The sequence below is a fragment of the Vicia villosa genome, unplaced genomic scaffold, assembly GCF_029867415.1.
Source record: "Vicia villosa cultivar HV-30 ecotype Madison, WI unplaced genomic scaffold, Vvil1.0 ctg.000286F_1_1, whole genome shotgun sequence".
NCBI classification, from domain to species: domain Eukaryota; kingdom Viridiplantae; phylum Streptophyta; class Magnoliopsida; order Fabales; family Fabaceae; genus Vicia; species Vicia villosa.
In genome coordinates, this window is record NW_026705122.1 from 909,366 (window position 1) to 929,342 (window position 19,977).

General features: G+C 34.9%; 1 long non-coding RNA gene across 4 annotated transcripts; it reads left to right on the forward strand.

Moving 5' to 3' along the window:
- The first annotated feature begins 648 nt into the window (after positions 1-648).
- LOC131626400 (uncharacterized) lies at positions 649-4,580 on the forward strand. 4 transcript variants are annotated; one of them, XR_009291120.1, is made up of 11 exons: positions 651-1,051; positions 1,123-1,190; positions 1,286-1,345; positions 1,441-1,664; positions 1,978-2,100; positions 2,261-2,413; positions 2,524-2,553; positions 2,824-2,955; positions 3,277-3,409; positions 4,118-4,146; positions 4,262-4,580. It is a non-coding gene; the product is annotated as an uncharacterized LOC131626400 (long non-coding RNA). The 4 variants fall into 4 exon arrangements; XR_009291121.1 differs by having other exon boundaries at positions 649-1,190; positions 2,821-2,955; XR_009291122.1 differs by having other exon boundaries at positions 649-1,190; positions 1,978-2,050.
- Positions 4,581-19,977: the final 15,397 nt, after the last annotated feature.

Genomic DNA, 19,977 nt, shown 5'->3' on the forward strand with positions numbered 1-19,977 from the left:
AAGTTTCACCTTCTTCACTGATGCGTCACCGTCGTAGCACCGTACCATTGTCCCATGCAGCCTTCGCCGTTGTTGAATCAACGATCTTCTGAAACACATTTGTATCCATACACTGATGGATATAGAACAACGCCTTATGATCCTTCTTCCTAAGTTCTATTCGTGTGTTTCTTTGCCCTTCTATTGCATCCGCTGAAACGCCATGTAACTTTCATTGACAAGATCAAGAACATCTTGAGCGCAAAACAACACACGCATATGAATCATCCACTAATTCTAATTATTTCCATCAAATACTACACTACTAGAAATATGGCCTACGGCCACGCTAAATTTTTCCACAACTCAAAAACTGTGGCCACATATATGATTTGGCCATGGTTTTCAAAGCGTAGAATTATGTTATAAAATATTGAATCTGGAGTATGAAACTGTGGCCTTTACTTCAATTGCCATGGCTAGACAACTGTAGATATTTTTAACTGCAAAAGAAAACCGCGGCCTTATAATTTTCACTTCAAACTGTGGCCCAAACCTAAAAAAATATATCCCTCCAAAATTTCCCCCCTTTTTTGTAATTTCCCTCTCATAATTATTTTCTTTTTAATTTTTTTTATATGAAAAAAATGTAAACGTTTTATGGTGAAATCCAAAATCCCTCTTCTTAATTTTTTAGGGTTCCTGACCACCACTCTCAATTTCACAAACCCAAACCCAAACCCTAGCAGCTTCACATTTCCTGACCACTTTCAACCCTCACAATATTGAAAATGAAAAATAAGAGGGATTTAGGGTAAGAGTACCTGTGACTATCGGGCTTCACGTTCCCTCTTCTTCTTCTTCTTCAACATGACGGCGGCCACCTACCACTCCGATCAAATCTCGCCGCTGTGATTCGTTCGCATATCGATTCCTCCGTCTCAATCGATCCCTCTCTGTTCTCTCAATCTCGAAGCCTCTGATCTCATCTCCGATTCTGTTCTCGACATCACTCGCTCCTCATCTCCGCTTGCTCTCTCATCATGAACGGCTCACGACGGAGAAATCGTTGGTGAGTTAGTTAGATGGAGGTTTGAAATCGTTGAAATCGTTTAACCTAAATCCTCTTTTTCAATCATTCAGTTCTAGCGAGTAGGTTTCTTTCTGAATTCGCAGACGCTAATGGCGAAGCCAAGTACATCAACATCCTGGTTAGTTAGTTAGTATATTCTTCATTTCGATTCATCTGTACTAAACCGACTGTTAACCCTAATTCGTGTTTTTTTTGTTCATTACGTTTTTTCAGCAAGAAGTTGTGAACCACAAAGCTCGATCTGTTGAAATTGATCTCGACGACTTAATGAACGTTAGTTTTATTGACATTTTCACTGTATTGTAATCGTTAGTTTCTAAGGTTTAGTTATAGTTGGTGATTTTAAGTGATGTGTTTGTTGTTTTCAGTATAAGGATCTAGATGAGGATTTTTTGACGCGAGTTACTGAGAATACGAGAAGATATGTAGGGATTTTTGCTGATGCGATCGACGAGCACATGCCGGAGCCTACTGAGACGTTTGTGGATGATGATCATGATATTTTGATGACTCAGAGATCTGATGAAGGAACTGAAGGTGCCGATGGTTCTGACCCGCACCAGAAGATGCCTCCTGAAATCAAACGCTTCTTGTAAGACTTTATGTTTTTCCGGGATATTCAAATTCTAGGGTTTTGTAATATTCTATGATTTTGTACTAATTTGTTACATTTTATTAGGGTTGATTTTTGGCTTTGGCTGTTATATGTGTGACTTAATGATATATATGTGTGGGTTTATGTACTAATCCTTGCTAGATTTTTGGGATGGATTTTTCTCTTTGTTGTGGGGTATGGCTACTTAGTGAGATAAGACTTCGTTGCTATCATTGTTGTTGGGTTTGGGGTAAGGCTATGCTTGTTTTTAGTTTTTTTAACTTGAATGTTTTCTCTGCACTCTATACAGGAAGTAACAGCTAGAATATTCATGCCTTTGTTTGAGTGTCCATCAAGGCGCTGTGTCACGAACAAGAGCGAGGGTAATGTCATCCTTCAACTGAGAGCGTTAAAGTTTTTGAGATTTCAAGAGGTTTGTTGACGTGTTTAAATAGAACAAATTTTAGATCTAAGAGTTTTGCTTAACAAGCCACATACCATGTTGTGTTGTGTGTTTATCTATAATGTATCACTTGCGATTTCGTTGATTTGATTTTAACTTGTGTAGATCTATTTGATTTTAACTTGTGTAGATCTATCTGGAGCATGTGTGGTGAATGTGTGGTGAATGCTGAATGGCGAAAGTAGCTACACCAAGTGCCATGCCTCCGAGTTCTCATGGAATTTCATCGGTACCTCTAAAAGGTGCTTCTATTGCTAAAAGAAAGACGCCTTCAGAACTTAGGGTTAGTTTTCGGGCTCCCAACCCTAGTTTATTTATTCTAGTATTTATAACTGAAATTTAATTCTGGTAGAGGAGTTTTTTTATTGATGTTTATGCATAACTTCTTGGCAGGGATAGCTTCTTAGACGGGCATGGATGCAGGTCTGGTTTTTTCTTTATTGTTTTTATACTTATCAAATGGCTGAACCTGGCTATATTGCATTATAGGACTTGAAAAAGTTTTCAGTCTTTCCCATAATCAATTTGATGTGTCTTAAAGGCTTGATTGAGTTATATGACAAGACAAATTCACAAAAGTGATAGCCTTATAATTTTGGAATGTTAAAAATGAAGATTTTTATCTTGCACTTAGTGTTAGGAGAATGAAACTTATTTCTGATTTATTTGATTCCCAATTCTCTGGCTTAGTAGGCTTCCCGCGATGCACCTACCAACAAAGTTCGGGCGAGGATGTCAATTGCATCAGCAATTATCTTTGGGTCAGTTTTCTGGAGAATGGGAAAATCTCAGACTTCAATTCAAGACAGAATGGGATTGCTTCAGGTTTGTGATTTTCTTGATTCCTGCAAGCATATTTCTCACAGGCCTGCTACTAATAAGCACTGCAGAACAACTTTAAGCTGTTTTGTATGCTATATACTATACATTCAATTTTTAATCTACTACGATTATAGAAACTAATGTCTATGCAAACTCATATATCATGGCTGTTTTGGATCCAAGTTCTGCTGAGATAGTGATAGCTTTATTTAGGTGTAGAACTCCTTAATGGTGTTCTGTTTGCCTGGTTAATTATAATTTATAATGTACATGGTTCAGAATTATGGTAAAGTTGTTTTTGCTTATGTATAGATGTTTTGGCAGGTTGGTAGCATGGTTATGGACATGGCATACTATTGGTTTGTGAATGCACTTGAAGCTAGGACTTGATTACTTGAAGAAGCAGCAAAAAGACTCTTGTAATGGCAACCGACGTTGAATGGGATCCATCTAGAAGGTAAATTTTTTATCCGAACAAGTGATGATAATGCTGACTAATGCATCACATCATGGATAACTTTGTGTAAAACTAGTTAATTATATTTATATATATTGACTGAAGACTTTTAAGATGCTGCTGCTATTAGGCTCTGCTCATTGGCGTTATGTATATTATATTATTAGTTTTGATTAAGAACCGGGTGCTATACTGCCATTGACTATTGGTATGGTTATGGTCGTAAAGTTAATATATTTTATTTATATATATATATATATATATATATATATATATATATATATATATATATATATATATATATTAGAATATTATACAACTAGGTTTCATTACTAAGAAACGTGTGGTAGATAGAGTTATAGTCAGAATTGTCATTACCAATTGGTTTTATTGTACTGTATACACTGTACACGTTCTACATACACACAATACAACCACGAAGAAAACATGTAAATTGTTCTTGCATATATTAGCTCTTAAGTCCATTAAAGTTTAAAATATTATCACATTCACCTTCATGGAAAACTATAGGGGTAAAAAATGAGCTTGGTGACTCATTGTATTTTTCTAATTTAAAGTTTAGTAATGATAACTTTTTAAGGACTAATATAGAAATTTTACAATGACCTTGTTTACATGCTTTCTTTCCAACACAGTGATCTGATGTAGGATAGTCATTTGAATTACATTGATATTTTTGGCTTTCAGGCCCTAAAATCTGAAGAAAGGAGATAAAGGTTTGGAAACATATCGTCCCTACTTCTATTAATTATAAAATTGATTTCTATGTCTCTTATGAAATTAAGAAGTTGATAAAGATAAATCTGACATTCTTTTGTTGACTTTTCATAGGTAGTGTCATTCAAGCCAAGTCTGCCAAAGTATTTTCAGGCGACTACTCTGCTATAGCATCATTCAGACCTTGTCGCTTTTGCATCTGAGTCGACAACCAACATAAGGACTATAGCATCATTTTGTCACTGTTCTTGACAATTTCAATTTTCTTGAAATTGAATATTGACTTCTGATATGCATGTAATGTATATAGATTATGATATGCATGTAATGTATATAGATAAGACACTAATGTGTTATGGTTTAGGAATGGTTTGAATTGAAAGGGTGGTTGCAGGAAATTTATGAAAGAATATTGCAAAGCATCTTAATTTGATGATTTAATATAATTTTGACAGTGAATGATTCTTATATAGAGAACTTTGGCTTTCTTTAAATAATGGCATATATATATATATATAGAAATAAACCGTGGCAAGATTAATGGTTTAGAATGCATAAAACATAACCACGGTTTTAAATCTGTGGTCATAACCAAACCGTGGTTATATCTTGAACCAAAACTGTATCGTAAACGTTAAATTGAAACAGTGGCTTTACCATATAGCCACAGTTTTGCATCATGGCAAATACAAACCGCGGCCTTAATCAAGCTACCTAAACCGTAGCCTAAAAAAGCCACGGTTGTAAAAAAGTCGTGGTCTATACCAAAAAACCGTGGACTTTACTTTTGGCCACGGCCGTATACTCCACAGTTGGATTTCTGTGGCCAGACCGTGGCCTCAGCGTTACGCCACGGTTATTTTGCATAAAGCCTCGGTTTTCTGGGCGTGGTAGGAGGCCTTTTTTTCTGTAGTGCTAGAAGCTTTGTGTTCAAGCTACTGTTTGCGTCATTCATCTTCATTCTTGTGCAAATTCACTCAGATCTCACCAACACTCGTGTTTCCCAATCACACATAATCAACAAATGTGATTCTGTTCCAATTTCGACCGTAAATTCAACGTGAATTCAAGAAATGAAACAAGTCACACACACTCACATACACTTGTGTTTCCCTTTCCTGAATCCGAACCAGAGCTCTAGATATTAAATGTTGGTGCACATTATTGAAGATGAAGATGGAAGAAGAGAGAGAGAGAGAGAGAGAGAGAGAGAGAGAGAGAGAGAGAGAGAGAGAGAGAGAGAGAGAGAGAGAGAGAGAGAGAGAGAGAGAGAGAGGGAGAGAGAGAGAATAAGTTTATAATTAAATTTCAAAATGGGAAAATTCAGTCGCACTCTCGGTATGAAAAACTATTTTAACATACTGAAAAAACTTAATTTATAAACTACATCCCAAATCCCAAATGCAAACTACGCAAAATAAAATAAAATTGTATTAAATTTGGATTAGAATTTTAACACAAATAAAAGTAACTTTTTTTTGGGTATTATGGAGGGCAAAAGCCCAAAAAGAAAACAACTACAAAGCAATAAATCTAGAAACAAGGACATCACTATTGTCCTTCTCAAAGGCATTTAAAATCCAACTAGGAATATCAGTAAAAAATATGCAGCCCCTAGATATCTTTTTCTCATACTTTGCCAACAAGTTTGCACACTCATTGGCTTCTCTATAAGCATGGTACATCTCCACTCTATCCAACTTCAAAAGCAGCTCCTGAATTTGAGTCACCAAATTGCAATTACTGAGTTTCTTATTGCCATCCTGCTGAACCATCTCAATTGCACCCAAAGAATCCATTTCTATCTCCACCCATTTGTAACCATGCTGCACCACAAGCTTCAAACCTTCATATAAGCCCCACAGCTCTATCATCAACACACTGCAATATCCCACAATCTTGGAGAAACCACCACACCAATTGCCATTATCATCTCTAATAATACCTCCACAGCCAGAGATGCCACCATGATCATGAGCACCATCCACATTTAATTTCACAAAACCATGTCTTGGTTTATGCCACTTGATTAAGTGCTCCACCCGACTATTCTTAATGATTTTGTTCATCGTCAAAGACGCAACCTTGTACTCTCGGATTCTATCCTCTATAGTTTCCTTCATATTGATCGGTCTAGCGTAATTCTCATCATGCATTTCTTTATTTCTCCACTGCCAGATCATATGACAACTCGTGGCCCAAATGTCCGGCCAATCGTTTTCCATCTGCACCACATTAAACATTGATATTGATCCACTCCTCCAAGTTAGCATTATAGAATTCAGTTGTCGTGTCCACTGGGATCCGGTGTTCCCATAAAACTTTCACCTTGCTACAGTCACGAAGGGCATGGAGAGAGGTTTCACAAGCATTACTACAAAGTTTGCAGCTAGGATTTCCAAGACCATAAGCACTTAACCTTTGATTTGTTAAGATTCTGTCGTGATTCATAAGCCACACAAAGCATCTCACCCTCTCATTGACTTTAAGCTTCCACAGGCTGCTCCAAACCTTCCTCATCACATTATTTGGACCATTCCTTAGAAAATTATACTTGCTACCAATGGAAAAGGATCCGTCCTCTTCTGTGGCTAGAATCAACCTGTCAGGCATGCTATTATCAACTGGGGGCAGAATAGCGGTAATCTCCAATTTCATATCATGCGGAATCCATTCTATCAAATCTTAATTCCAATCTCCATTCGCATCTACCAACTCACATATATAAAATGAGATAACATATTAAACATCAATAATTTAAAGCATGCAACCAAATAGAATGAAATTTATTTTAAAGCATGCAACTATATGGAATGAAACTTATGTTAAAACTAGAGTTATATCCAATTCATCCTCTACCATTTAGGGTTAGTCTAAAAATAGATTCTATAAAAAAACACATATTTCCTCCGTGTAGTATGAAAGTTCATTCTTTTTGACCCCCTCATTTAAACCCCTCAATTTGATGACTTGACACTAAGATGTTGAATTTTTTTACTCTTTTTCATTTAAATTAAAACCACGCGTCATTTTTTAAAATTTCCCAAGAGTCTGACTTAATCAAAGTGTTTAAAAATTTTCAAATTTCTTAATAACTCAAGGGCTAACATTCTTCATCATCTCTCTCCTCTTCCTCATTCATTAGTGTTATGGTGAGATATGACATTATCAAGGAATTTTGGTTATTTGTTTGTGAGTTTTAGATCTATTTGGGTTAGGTCTAAAGTTAGAGTTGGTTTTACCTTGACTTGGTGTTGTATAGTATAGATTATTTGGAAATCTCACAAAGACGCTCTTTCTCGTGTAAAACAATAAATGTGGAGGATCCAGTGGATATGTATATGGTTGTCTTTAAACTTCTTGTTAAACTAATACTTTCTATGGATTGTCTAATTATTTTGTAATTTTTTTTATATTGTTTTGATTTTCTTGATTAGCTGAGTATCTATGTTGCCCCACACTTTCTAATTTTGTTTCTCCCTTTTAAGAAAACTATTATAACTCTTTATTATATACATATGTCAACTTTAGCATACTCATAAATTAAATTAAATCAATTTAATAGTTGAATTATTTAATATTATCATGACTTAAATAACTTAAATACTCCGTATTATGTATTTTAATAGTTAATATTTATATAAATTTTAAATAATTTAGCATACATTAAAATAATTTAATGCGATAAAATATCGAATAATTTTTTTGAATTATATAAAATTGTATAGATTTGTTCTATTTAACAATATCTATCATATTGATTTAATTCATGATTGTTGAAGCAGTAAGGCAGTAAAATTTTGTTTTTATCGTTTCACAGAGATTAGTGTGCGAGAAAGAATGTTGTTCAACAATCTCCACGTATTTTAGCTTGATTTTGAATGGCTTAACAGAGTAAAATGTGAAAAGTAAAATTATGAATAAGAAAATAAATGCATTCCTTAGAGAATAGAGAATTTATCAAGCTTTTCATCTACCCGTCAAAGACCTAAATCTATCGATCAGTTATAAGCAGTTGTAATACGGTGAACTGACTTTTTATCGAAATGTTGCGGTAAAGCATGAGTCGCCACCGACTTTTATTTTATCCAAATTAATTAGAAAGGCTAAAAGAACAGGAAAAACCTTTTAAATAAAATAGGGTTCGGGGGGTAATTATGCAAAGTGAAGGTGTAAAGCACCCTTTGCATCCATGATTTTTCATGGGCTCTTAATTGCTTTGCTCGTGTGAGATATTGGATCGAACTCTAGTATGGCCGAAGGGTAGCTTCTTGGTACGACAGGGTTAAGCATGAAGTCGAAGGTTGTTCACATGCTTGTGTCGAAGATGCTAGGGTTATTAGCATGTTAAATTAGATTTTAGTGTTTAAACCCTAATTTGTTAAGTTAGCTTGTTTATTAAGTTGGCTTGTGTAATGGGCCTTGTGGAAAAAGCCCATTAGTTAGTATGTTAGGTTTTATTATAAATAGCATACTAGTCTCTCATCATTGCTAAGTTGCAAATCCTAATTTAGGGTGAGAGAGGTTATTTTTTATTCTTGTAAACTTGTAATCTTGTTCTAAGAGAAAGTAAAAGAATAGCAGTTATAACCAATTATTGTGTTCCTCTTCTTCCTTGTCCTTTATTCTTCCTTGGTTTATACTTTGTTCTTGGTATCATTGAATTCACAACAAATTGGTGCGTTGAGCGTGGAGAAGATGCCTTCAACAAAGTATGAGATTGAAAAGTTCACCGGAGTGAATGATTTCGGTCTGTGGCGCTTGAAGATGAAAGCCCTACTGGTTCAGCAGGGTTGTTTGGAAGCGTTGAAGGGAGAGGCAACCATGAATGCAGAATTGACGGCAGCGGAGAAGACGAATATGATCGAGAAAGCACACAGTGCAATTTTGTTGAGCCTTGGTGATAAGGTTCTCCGGCAGGTATCAAAGGAGACGACGACATCAGGGTTATGGGTGAAACTTGAAAGTTTGTATATGACCAAATCGCTGGTAAATCGACTCTACCTGAAGCAAGCTTTGTATTCATTCAAGATGATTGAAGACAAAGTATTGGCTGAGCAGTTGGATATGTTCAACAAGCTAATTCTTGATCTTGAAAATATTGATCTGAAGATCGATGATGAAGATCAAGCGCTGTTACTATTGTGTTCTTTGCCTCGATCACATGCTCACTTCAAAGAAACTCTCTTATATGGAAGGGAGTCCCTGACGTTTGAAGAAGTTCAATCAGCCTTGTACTCTAAGGACTTGAATGAACGAAAGGAGCATAAACCTTCGACTGTTGGCGAAGGTTTGGCTGTTAAAGGAAAACTCTTACGAAAGGATGGTAAGTTCGACAAGAAGAAAGGCAAAAGCCAGTCGAAGTCTTACAGTGGCGAAGCATCTGGCATTCGATGCTACCATTGTAAGAAGGAGGGTCACACAAGAAAGGTGTGCCCTGAACGCCTGAAATATCATAGAGGTAAGGATAATGGCAACGCTGCCATTGTTCAAGATGATTTCGAATCATCTGATGTTCTTGTGGTTTCAAGCAGTGACTCTAAGAAGGAGTGGATTATGGATTCAGGTTGCACTTGGCACATGACTCCAAACAAAGACTTGTTCGAGGAATTATGTGATCAAGATGGTGGATCAGTATTGCTGGGAAACAACAAGGCTTGTAAGATTGCAGGTGTTGGATCTGTGAGATTCAAGCTCCATGATGAGTCAATAAGGTTGTTGACTGAAGTCAGGTATGTTCCTGATTTGAAGAGAAATCTGCTTTCTCTTGGTGAATTCGACAAGAAAGGATATGTTTTTCAAGGAGAGAAAAGTATCCTAAGAGTCATGAAGGGTTCGAAGGAAGTCTTGAGAGGCGTGAAGAAACAAGGCTTGTATACCCTTGAGGCTGAAGTTGTAAGTGGTTCGACAAATGTTGCATCCACGAAACCTTTGTCGAAAACAGAAATCTGGCACATGAGATTGGGCCATGTCAGTGAAAGGGGTCTGATCGAATTAGGGAAACAAAATCTAATTGGTGGAGACAAAGTTGAAAAGCTGAAGTTTTGTGAACCCTGTGTACTTGGAAAATCTTGCAGAGTGAAGTTCAACAAAGGCAAACAAAGAACACATGGATCCCTTGATTACATCCATGCTGATCTTTGGGGGCCTGCAAGGTGTCCATCACATTCAGGAGCAAGGTATTTTCTATCCATAGTAGATGATTATTCCAGAAAATTATGGGTATTCATCCAGAAGACTAAGGATGAAACTTTTGAGAATTTCAAAAGTTGGAAGACTCTGGTTGAAAATCAGACTGGCAGAAAGGTCAAGAGGTTGAGAACCGACAATGGCCTTGAATTTTGCAATGAGGCATTCGATAGTTTTTGTGCTGCCTCTGGTATTGCAAGGCATAGAACTACTGCAGGTACTCCACAGCAAAATGGTTTGGCTGAAAGGTTTAATCGAACTATTTTGGAGAGAGTCAGATGCATGTTGACTAGTGCGAGGTTAACGAAGGTGTTCTGGGCTGAGGCTGTTTCGACAGCAACATATCTGATAAACAGATGTCCTTCGACAGCATTAGATATGAAGACACCTGAAGAAGTTTGGTCGGGACATCCACCAGATCTCGACAAACTGAGAGTATTTGGATGCGTAGCCTATGCTCACATTAGGCAAGACAAGGTCGAACCTAGAGCTCTGAAATGCATGTTCGTGGGATACCTAGAAGGAGTCAAAGCTTATAGGCTATGGTGCCTAGAGCCAGGTCACAAGAGGTGTATCACCAGTCGAGATGTTGTTTTCAATGAAGCTGAAATGGCTTTCAAGAAAACTGATGATGATGGTCGAAGTGCAGAAGAGCTGGAACAGGTAGAGATTCCTGTTGAGGTGGAGCATGTTGATGTTGAATTGCATATCCCTGATGAAGTCGAAGAAGAAGCAGAAGATGCTGAGGAAGTTGAGGAAACTGACGATGACTACCTATTGTCAAGAGATAGGTCGAGAAGAGTCATAAAGGCACCTCAGAGGCTTGGGTATGCAGATCTTATAGCTTATGCCTTAATCTCTGCAAGTGAGGTTCTATACGAAGAACCTAGAGACTACAAGGAAGTTATGAGGAGTCGAAATAAGACTGAATGGCTGAAGGCCATGGATGATGAGATGAAATCTCTTCATGATAATCATACTTGGGAACTGATCAAGAAACCTGTTGGGGCAAGGTTAGTCAGCTGTAAATGGATTTTCAAAGTTAAGGAAGGAATTGAAGGAGTGACGTCGAAAAGATACAAGGCAAGGTTAGTTGCAAGGGGTTTCACTCAGAAAGAAGGTGTCGACTTCAATGATGTGTTTTCTCCTGTTGTGAAGCATAGGTCCATTCGAATGTTACTTGCCATGGTAGCACAGTTCGATCTTGAACTGGAACAGATGGATGTGAAGACTGCGTTCTTGTATGGTGACCTAGATGAAACGATCCTGATGAGGCAACCTGAAGGGTATGTCGAAAAGGGGAAGGAAGATTATGTGTGCAAGTTAAAGAGATCTTTGTATGGGCTGAAACAATCTCCTCGACAGTGGAATAGGAGATTCGACAAGTTCATGGCACGCATAAGTTTCATTAGAAGTCAGTTCGACCACTGCGTTTACTTCAGATTTCGACCTGGTAATTCATTTGTTATTTTGTTGCTTTATGTGGATGATATTCTCATAGCAAGCAACAATGTTGAAGATGTGACGAGAGTGAAGGCTGAACTCAATAAGGAGTTCGATATGAAGGATCTGGGAGCTGCTTCCAGAATTCTTGGAATTGACATTCAAAGAGATAGAAAGAAGTCTAAGTTATGATTATCTCAAGAGGCATACCTACGGAAGATTCTTGAAAAGTTTGGTATGTCGAATTCGAATCCAGTTGTGACTCCAACAAACCCTCAATTCAAGCTGAGTATTGATCAGTGTCCCAGTACTGATGTGGAAAGAGCCTATATGAATAGCATCCCATATGCTAATATAGTTGGTTCTTTGATGTATGTTATGGTCTGTACTAGACCCGACATAGCATACGCAGTAAGTCTTGTAAGCAGGTACATGGCGAATCCTGGAAAGGCTCACTAGCAAGCATTGAAGTGGATTTTAAGGTACATAAATGGGTCTCTGAAAAGAGTCTTAATTTATGGTGGAGCCTTGGGTGAAGATGGTAAAGCAGCAATTGGAGGATATGTCGACTCTGATTATGCAGGTTGTATGGATTCCAAAAAATCTATTTCTGGATATGTTTTCACTATGTTTGGCACAGCAATTAGTTGGAAAGCAACACTTCAAAAGGTTGTTGCTCTATCAACCACTGAAGCGGAGTATATTGCATTAACTGAAGCTGTGAAAGAAGCATTGTGGCTTGAAGGTTTTGCGAAGGAGCTGAAACTTCAAGGTCGAGGTATCACTGTTAAATGTGATAGTCAAAGTGCAATACACTTGTCGAAGAATTCAGCCTATCATGAGCGAACTAAGCACATTGATGTGAGGCTGCATTTCGTCAGAGGAGTAATCGAGCGTGGAGAAGTCCAAGTGCCGAAGGTTTCGACTGAAGACAATGCTGCTGATATGATCACCAAGACATTACCGAGTTGCAAGTTTTTTTACTGTATGCAGTTGCTAAAGCTGCATGAAGAAAACTAGTTTGTTCCCTTGATGTTGTAGAGTTAGATCCAAGGTGGAGATTTGTGAGATATTGGATCGAACTCTAGTATGGCCGAAGGGTAGCTTCTTGGTTCGACAGGGTTATGAAGGATAGAAAAACACTTAGAAAGGGGGGGTTTGAATAAGTGTAGCTTTAAAAACTTGACCGATAAAAATAAATTGCACAGTTATTTTTATCCTGGTTCGTTGTTAACTAAACTACTCCAGTCCACCCCCGCAGAGATGATTTACCTCAACTGAGGATTTAATCCACTAATCGCACGGATTACAATGGTTCTCCACTTAGTCAGCAACTAAGTCTTCCAGAGTCTTCTGATCACACACTGATCACTCCAGGAACAACTGCTTAGATACCCTCTAAGACTTTCTAGAGTATTCTGATCCACACGATCACTCTAGTTACAACCTGCTTAGATAACCTCTAAGACTTCCTAGAGTATTCTGATCCACACGATCACTCTAGTTCCTTACAACTTAATGTAATCAATTCTAAGAGTATTACAATTGCTTCTTAAAAGCTATAATCACAAACTGTGATATTTCTCTTAACGTTTAAGATTAATCTCACTAATATATTACAACAGCAATGTAGTGAGCTTTGATGAAGATGAAGATTCTGAGCTTTGAATAGAACAGAGTTTCAGCAAGTTAATATGAGTTGTTTTGTTCAGAATCGTTAACCTTGCTTCTCATCAGAACTTCATATTTATAGGCGTTGGAGAAGATGACCGTTGAGTGCATTTAATGCTTTGCGTGTTCCGTACAGCATCGCATTTAATGTTATACGCTTTTGTCAACTACCTCGAGCCTTGTTCACGCTGTGTCTACTGACGTTGCCTTTAATAGCTTCTAACGTTCCTTTTGTCAGTCAGCGTAGCCTGCCACATGTACTTCCTTCTGATCTGATGTTTGTGAATACAACGTTTGAATATCATCAGAGTCAAACAGCTTGGTGCAAAGCATCTTCTGATCTTCTGACCTTGAAGTGCTTCTGAGCGTGATACCATCAGAACTTCAGTGCTTCTGATCTCATGTTCTTCTGATGCTTCCATAGACCCATGTTCTGATTCTGCTTCGACCATCTTCTGATGTCTTGCCAGACCATGTTCTGATGTTGCATGCTGAACCCTTTGAGACAAAGCTTCTGAGCGCTGAATTATGCATACTCTTTATATATTTCCTGAAAAGGAAATTGCATTGGATTAGAGTACCATATTATCTTAAGCAAAATTCATATTATTGTTATCATCAAAACTAAGATAATTGATCAGAACAAATCTTGTTCTAACAGGTTAAGCATGAAGTCGAAGGTTATTCACATGCTTGTGTCGAAGATGCTAGGGTTATTAGCATGTTAAATTAGGTTTTAGTGTTTAAACCCTAATTTGTTAAGTTAGCTTGTTTATTAAGTTGGCTTGTGTAATGGGCCTTGTGGAAAAAGCCCATTAGAAGTATGTTAGGTTTTATTATAAATAGCATACTAGTCTCTCATCATTGCTAAGTTGCAAATCCTAATTTAGGGTGAGAGAGGTTATTTGTTATTCTTGTAAACTTGTAATCTTGTTCTAAGAGAAAGTAAAAGAATAGAAGTTATAACCAATTATTGTGTTCCTCTTCTTCCTTGTCCTTTATTCTTCCTTGGTTTATACTTTGTTCTTGGTATCATTGAATTCACAACAGCTCGTTTTTTGAAAAGAAATGTAGAAGAAGAAAGCTGACTTTAGCTCGTAAATGAGCGTAGCCATTTTGAAGATTTATGAGAAAGAATATGAAAGATTTTTAGAGCAAGGCAAAGCAATTAGGGGCAATTACCTTATAGTTTGAAAGAGGAGTTCTTTTATCCTTTCAGGGTGAAAGGGCCTATCCTTGCCATAAGAGGGCAGGAAGCCTTTCATTTGGAGGTTGAAGGGTCATCGAGAGTTCGTTCGCCATAAGACTGTCCCATGCCATAGGGGGGCAGGTAGCCTAAGGGAAGAACCAGAATAGCCTTTTCGTAGGCATCCAGAGGATACCTCAGCCTTTTCGTAGGCAACCTCCGAGGGTCGAGATCATGTTTAGTGTATCGAAGGCAGCATCATTAGGGACCCATGATCTTAATCGAGGCAACGTGGCTGAGGTATCCTCGTATTCGAGGGACTGGCTATTCTGCAAAAACACAAGGCAACAGGCAACAAGGCAACAGGCAACAGGCAATAGGCAACAGAGAGGTTACCCCAAAAGTGTGCGTGTGTGCACCAATCATGTGATCAGTTCAGAATATATTATCTTGTAATTAAGTGACTCTAATTCGGTTCATAGTTGCACTCCCTAAATTACTAACCACGACAATTGATAAACAAATATAATTAAAGCAAATACGGGAAAAGGGGAAATGAAACCAGCGGAGGAAAGGGGAATTGAAACCAGCGGAGAATAAAAAACAAATAGGTCTAACATAAGTAATAATTAGGGTTTAGGGTTACCGACTATGCGAAGCTTTGGCATTTGGCAAACCCTGAAAGGCGGGAAAAATAAGAAACAATAGTAGGGTGAGTGCATTATTGATTCGGAGGCAAACATTGCTAACCCTAAAAAAAATAAAAAGATAAGGAAATTTTTAAAACAAATAGATAAATAAATAGATACTTAGCTTCGAATTTGATCTGATATGGTTGACAGTTGGAGGAAGCCTCGGGGTTAACCCTGAAAATGGCAAAGGCAAAGGCAAAAAAATAGATATGAGTGTACGCACAGTTCAAAAAAGGTTTAAAGGGTAATAAAAGGAAACCAAATAGACTTTGAAATTTAATTGAATACTTAGCTTCGGATTCTGAAGGCGCGTGGTCGGAAAGCGTTTGAAAAGTAACCCTGAAAAGGCACAGAAAAGACAAATATTTCAGTGTATGGGATGACCTTCGTAAACCCTGATTAGGGTACGAATTGAATAAAGAAAACGTAAATGATTTAATTAATTATTGGTCTCGCGACCTAATTAATTTAACCGGGAAGAGAAAACAAAATCGAGCATACAGGTATTTTTTTTAGAAATTTTAGAATAAAGTAACATAAATATGAATTTTGAATGAATATAAATAATTGAATATAATTTAAATAAAAGGAAATAACTAAATATATAATTAAAATAAATATACATGATTTTAAATATTATATATAAATATAATGTAATAAAATAAATAAGAATGATAGAAAATAATATATAAATAATAATTTGAATAAAATAAATAAATTATTAATTATAAAAGAAAATTTTTTGAAAATAAAGATATAATAGTTCTTAATTTTAAAGAAGGAAAAAAAAAGGAATTTAAGACAATATATATATATATATATATATATATATATGAGTCTATATATATATATATATATATATATATATATATATATATATATATATATATATATATATATATATATATATATATATAAATATATATATATATATATATACATATATATATATATATATATATCATACAATATAATAAAGCAAGATGAGTATTTTGGCAAGTTTGACACTTGGCAAATTCTCAACCCTTCTATAATATTTACATGTTTCTATAAGAGGAAAGTTTTAATTATTATAATTCTATTTTTTTAAAATGAAATAAATATAAAATTTGATTTTGTTTGAAAAATATTCTTTTAAATTGTTTTATTTAAGTCATTATTATATATGATTTTATAACCAAATATTTGAGAATATGTTGAATTTTAGAGATAATAAATTTTAGAAGTAATGATAGAAAAGAAAGATTCGTTTTAATTGAATAAAATTATTTTAATTGATTTCGTTTGAAAAATTAAGGATATGTTGAATGTTTAGATTCATAAGACGAATCAAAATAATTGTTTATGATATATCAATTATATTAAATTTTTAAAAATATTAGTTTTATATATTAAAATTTTAATTAATAAGTAAGATTTATGAAATTGATTTATAATTAATGTGTAAATCATTTTCATTTAAAAGAATGATTCGTTGACGGTGTAAACTATTTTTTTATTAGTAGCTTAAATAATTAGACAACATTCTTCCAAAATAAATATATAAAAAGATTATAATTTTTAAATAATTCGACAATGCTTCTAAAATAAATATATTTTTAATAAATAATTATATTGTTGATTATAAAATGACTATATTATTGGTAAAATACTTAGAACTGCAAAAAAATTATTTATTTTTTATAAAATATGTGAACATATTATAGATTATTTATCTCTATTAAAATTAATTGTCTTATTTGTAAAAATTAAAATAAATTATTTAATATTTATGATATATTTTATTTTAATTTTAGACATATGCAAATCATATAAAATAGAGTATATACCTAAAAAGTGCGAATGAGTTTAAGTTATAAACTAAAGACAAATTAATATTTTAGGTTGTATTTTAATATGAAGGAGGAAAAAAAACAATATCATAGGTTTATAAATGATGAAATAAAAATAGGAAAGGGTTATAATTTATTAAAATAATAAATGTGAAATTTGATTTGGTCTTTGTTTTTAAGCTAATTAAATATGATCTTAATTAAAAATTGAAGTCATGGAATGCGCTTTTTTTTTTTTAAGATTTTTTTTTTGGTTTTATTTTAATTTAATTTTTATTTAGTTGTAGATATTCATTAGTTAAATAATAATCAGTCAAAAAATTCTTTTTTACCATAGACGGTTTTTTGTTTTGTTAAGTTTGTTTTTCATTATTTTGAATAAAATTAAATTAAATCCTTTTTAGATTATTTGTTGTTTTTAATAATCAAATTTAAAAAAAGATTTGAAGGAAATGGGATACTCCTTCTCCCTTTTGTAGGATAGTTTTTATTTTATTTTATTTTTTTGTTATACATTTAATTTAATTTAATTTTGTTAATAAATTTTAGTTATTGATTAATAAATAAATCATAATAGCTTTAGATTTAGTCTTTAATTTTCTTTTTTTTAAAAAATAATAATAAAATAATAATTAAACTTTAAAGAATCTGAGCGACCTTTTTCCCTTTTGTCCCGTGCCTCGCACGGGTATACACACTAGTATATATATATATATATATATATATATATATATATATATATATATATATATGTACAAAAATATATATAAATAAAATAAAAAAGGAGTTGTGTAATTAAAAATAAAAAAATTGTAAAAAACTTAACTTGCGATCCTGTGTGACACGCGCGAGTGGAGCATGATGCGCCCTCCTTCCTGGAAGCGTTGGATTGAGAGAAAGATACATCTGACGGCTGGCAGCGAGGGGACCACCATACGATCGTGAGTCATAATGCGCTGGATCACCAGACTGTTTCGCGCGCGCGTGGGATTTGAATGGGCCAATGGCGTTGCGCCACGCCTTCATCTTCTTCATCCAATTTCTGAAACTCACGTTTTTACAACGCTTATTTCATAAGCGCTATAAAAGCTTCACTTTTAACACCTGTGGAAAATAGCAAACAGAACCAAAACAACAAGAAAATTGTTCACGAATACATGAAACGAACCGTCTAAGCCTTGTGAATTTGACCATGGCATTGATTGGCTCTAATTTTACCTGTACTAAAAAACCCCAAATTGGAGCAAGAACCCTAACATGGTGATGCATTCATAACACCATTATAATGCACCAAATTATCCAGAAACAGTAATTATATGATAATAAACACAAATATGTGAATAAAATTCATTGATGATGTATGAATAATCCTAATCGACTAAGTTTAGAATACTACAAACCGCGAGTGGTTTTGGATGCCTCTGAGTGTATCTCTTGCGTGTGAGTGATGGAATCGATTCAATGATGTCCAGGGAAGGTCCTTGAATGATTGGATCTCCTTGAATTGCCTTGTATCTCAAATTCGAATTTAAGATTTTCTTGGTTTTTGGAAGCTCGGATTAGGGGTCTTGAGGGCAGAAATCGTGAACCCTAGCATCTGGCTCTGTTCATGTACTTATAGAGGAGATATTAGGTCAATAAATTTGAACAAAATCTTCTTGCATCTTTGATTTCAATTTTTGGAAATTTGATTTGAAATATGTTTCTAATTTAAGCCAAATCCAATCTTTTTCCAAACATTAGCCCTTGCACGAATTTGTTAATGAATATTGATGATTTACATGATTGATTATGATTGGAATGATTGATTAAATCAAATCTTTGAATTTTTCCTTGATTTGTTTTGAATTTAACCACTTTAATATGAATAAAAATCCATAATAAATCAAATAAATTGATTAAATTCGTGGCAATTGGTTCTTAGGTCTTGGATAACTTGTGGATCAAGATTGAATCAAAATAACTTGGGCCCATTTGCAAAAATATTTCAATTCTTTCACATTTTTCCCTCCAAAATAACCCAACTTTGACAAGGCATATCTCTCTCAATTTTTGAGGTATGGAAGTGTTCTAGGACTTTTTAGAAACCTTAGAGAGTCCTCTAACTAGTGTCTTTGATCTCATATCAAAATTATTTTCCATGATCCCTGTGTGTCCTTTTGAAAAAAGTGACTTTTTGTTGACTTTTGAAAAGGACCTATAATGTTTTAGTCCATATCTCTCAAAAGAAACATTTCTAGACTTGGCATGTGAGAGACAAATTTGTAGAGAATCAAATTTCCTTCAAAATGAGATTTGGATGGAAAATTTCTGATGTTCCATGTAGGAGTTATGGCTGGTCAAAGTTCAGTTGACTTTTCCTATAGAAAACCCTAATTTAGAAACCTTTTGATTTGTTGATTTTTTATCTTTCCTTGATGAACCATGATCAATTCTTGATCAAATGGTGAATGATACTTCAATATAAGGATTTTGACAAAAAATCAGGAGTTTTGACTTTACTTTGACCACAGTTGACTTTTAGGTTAACCTAGTCGACTGTTGACTTTCTGATCACTTGAGTGACCAATCATTTGAGCTGAGACTTGATACTTGTCATAGAGGTCATGTGAGTTATATTGAGCCATATGGGATGCCTTGGAGCCATTGATTCATTGATTTTCCTTTGAACAACCCAAACCCTAGTTTCTGAGCCTTGTTTAGGAGAGTGTGTCTTGGAACTTTGTGTATTGATTTGAATTTGAATAGGAGAAATAGTATGGGCAAATTTTGGGGTATGACAGCAATCTAAAATACTCATAAATATCATCATGTATC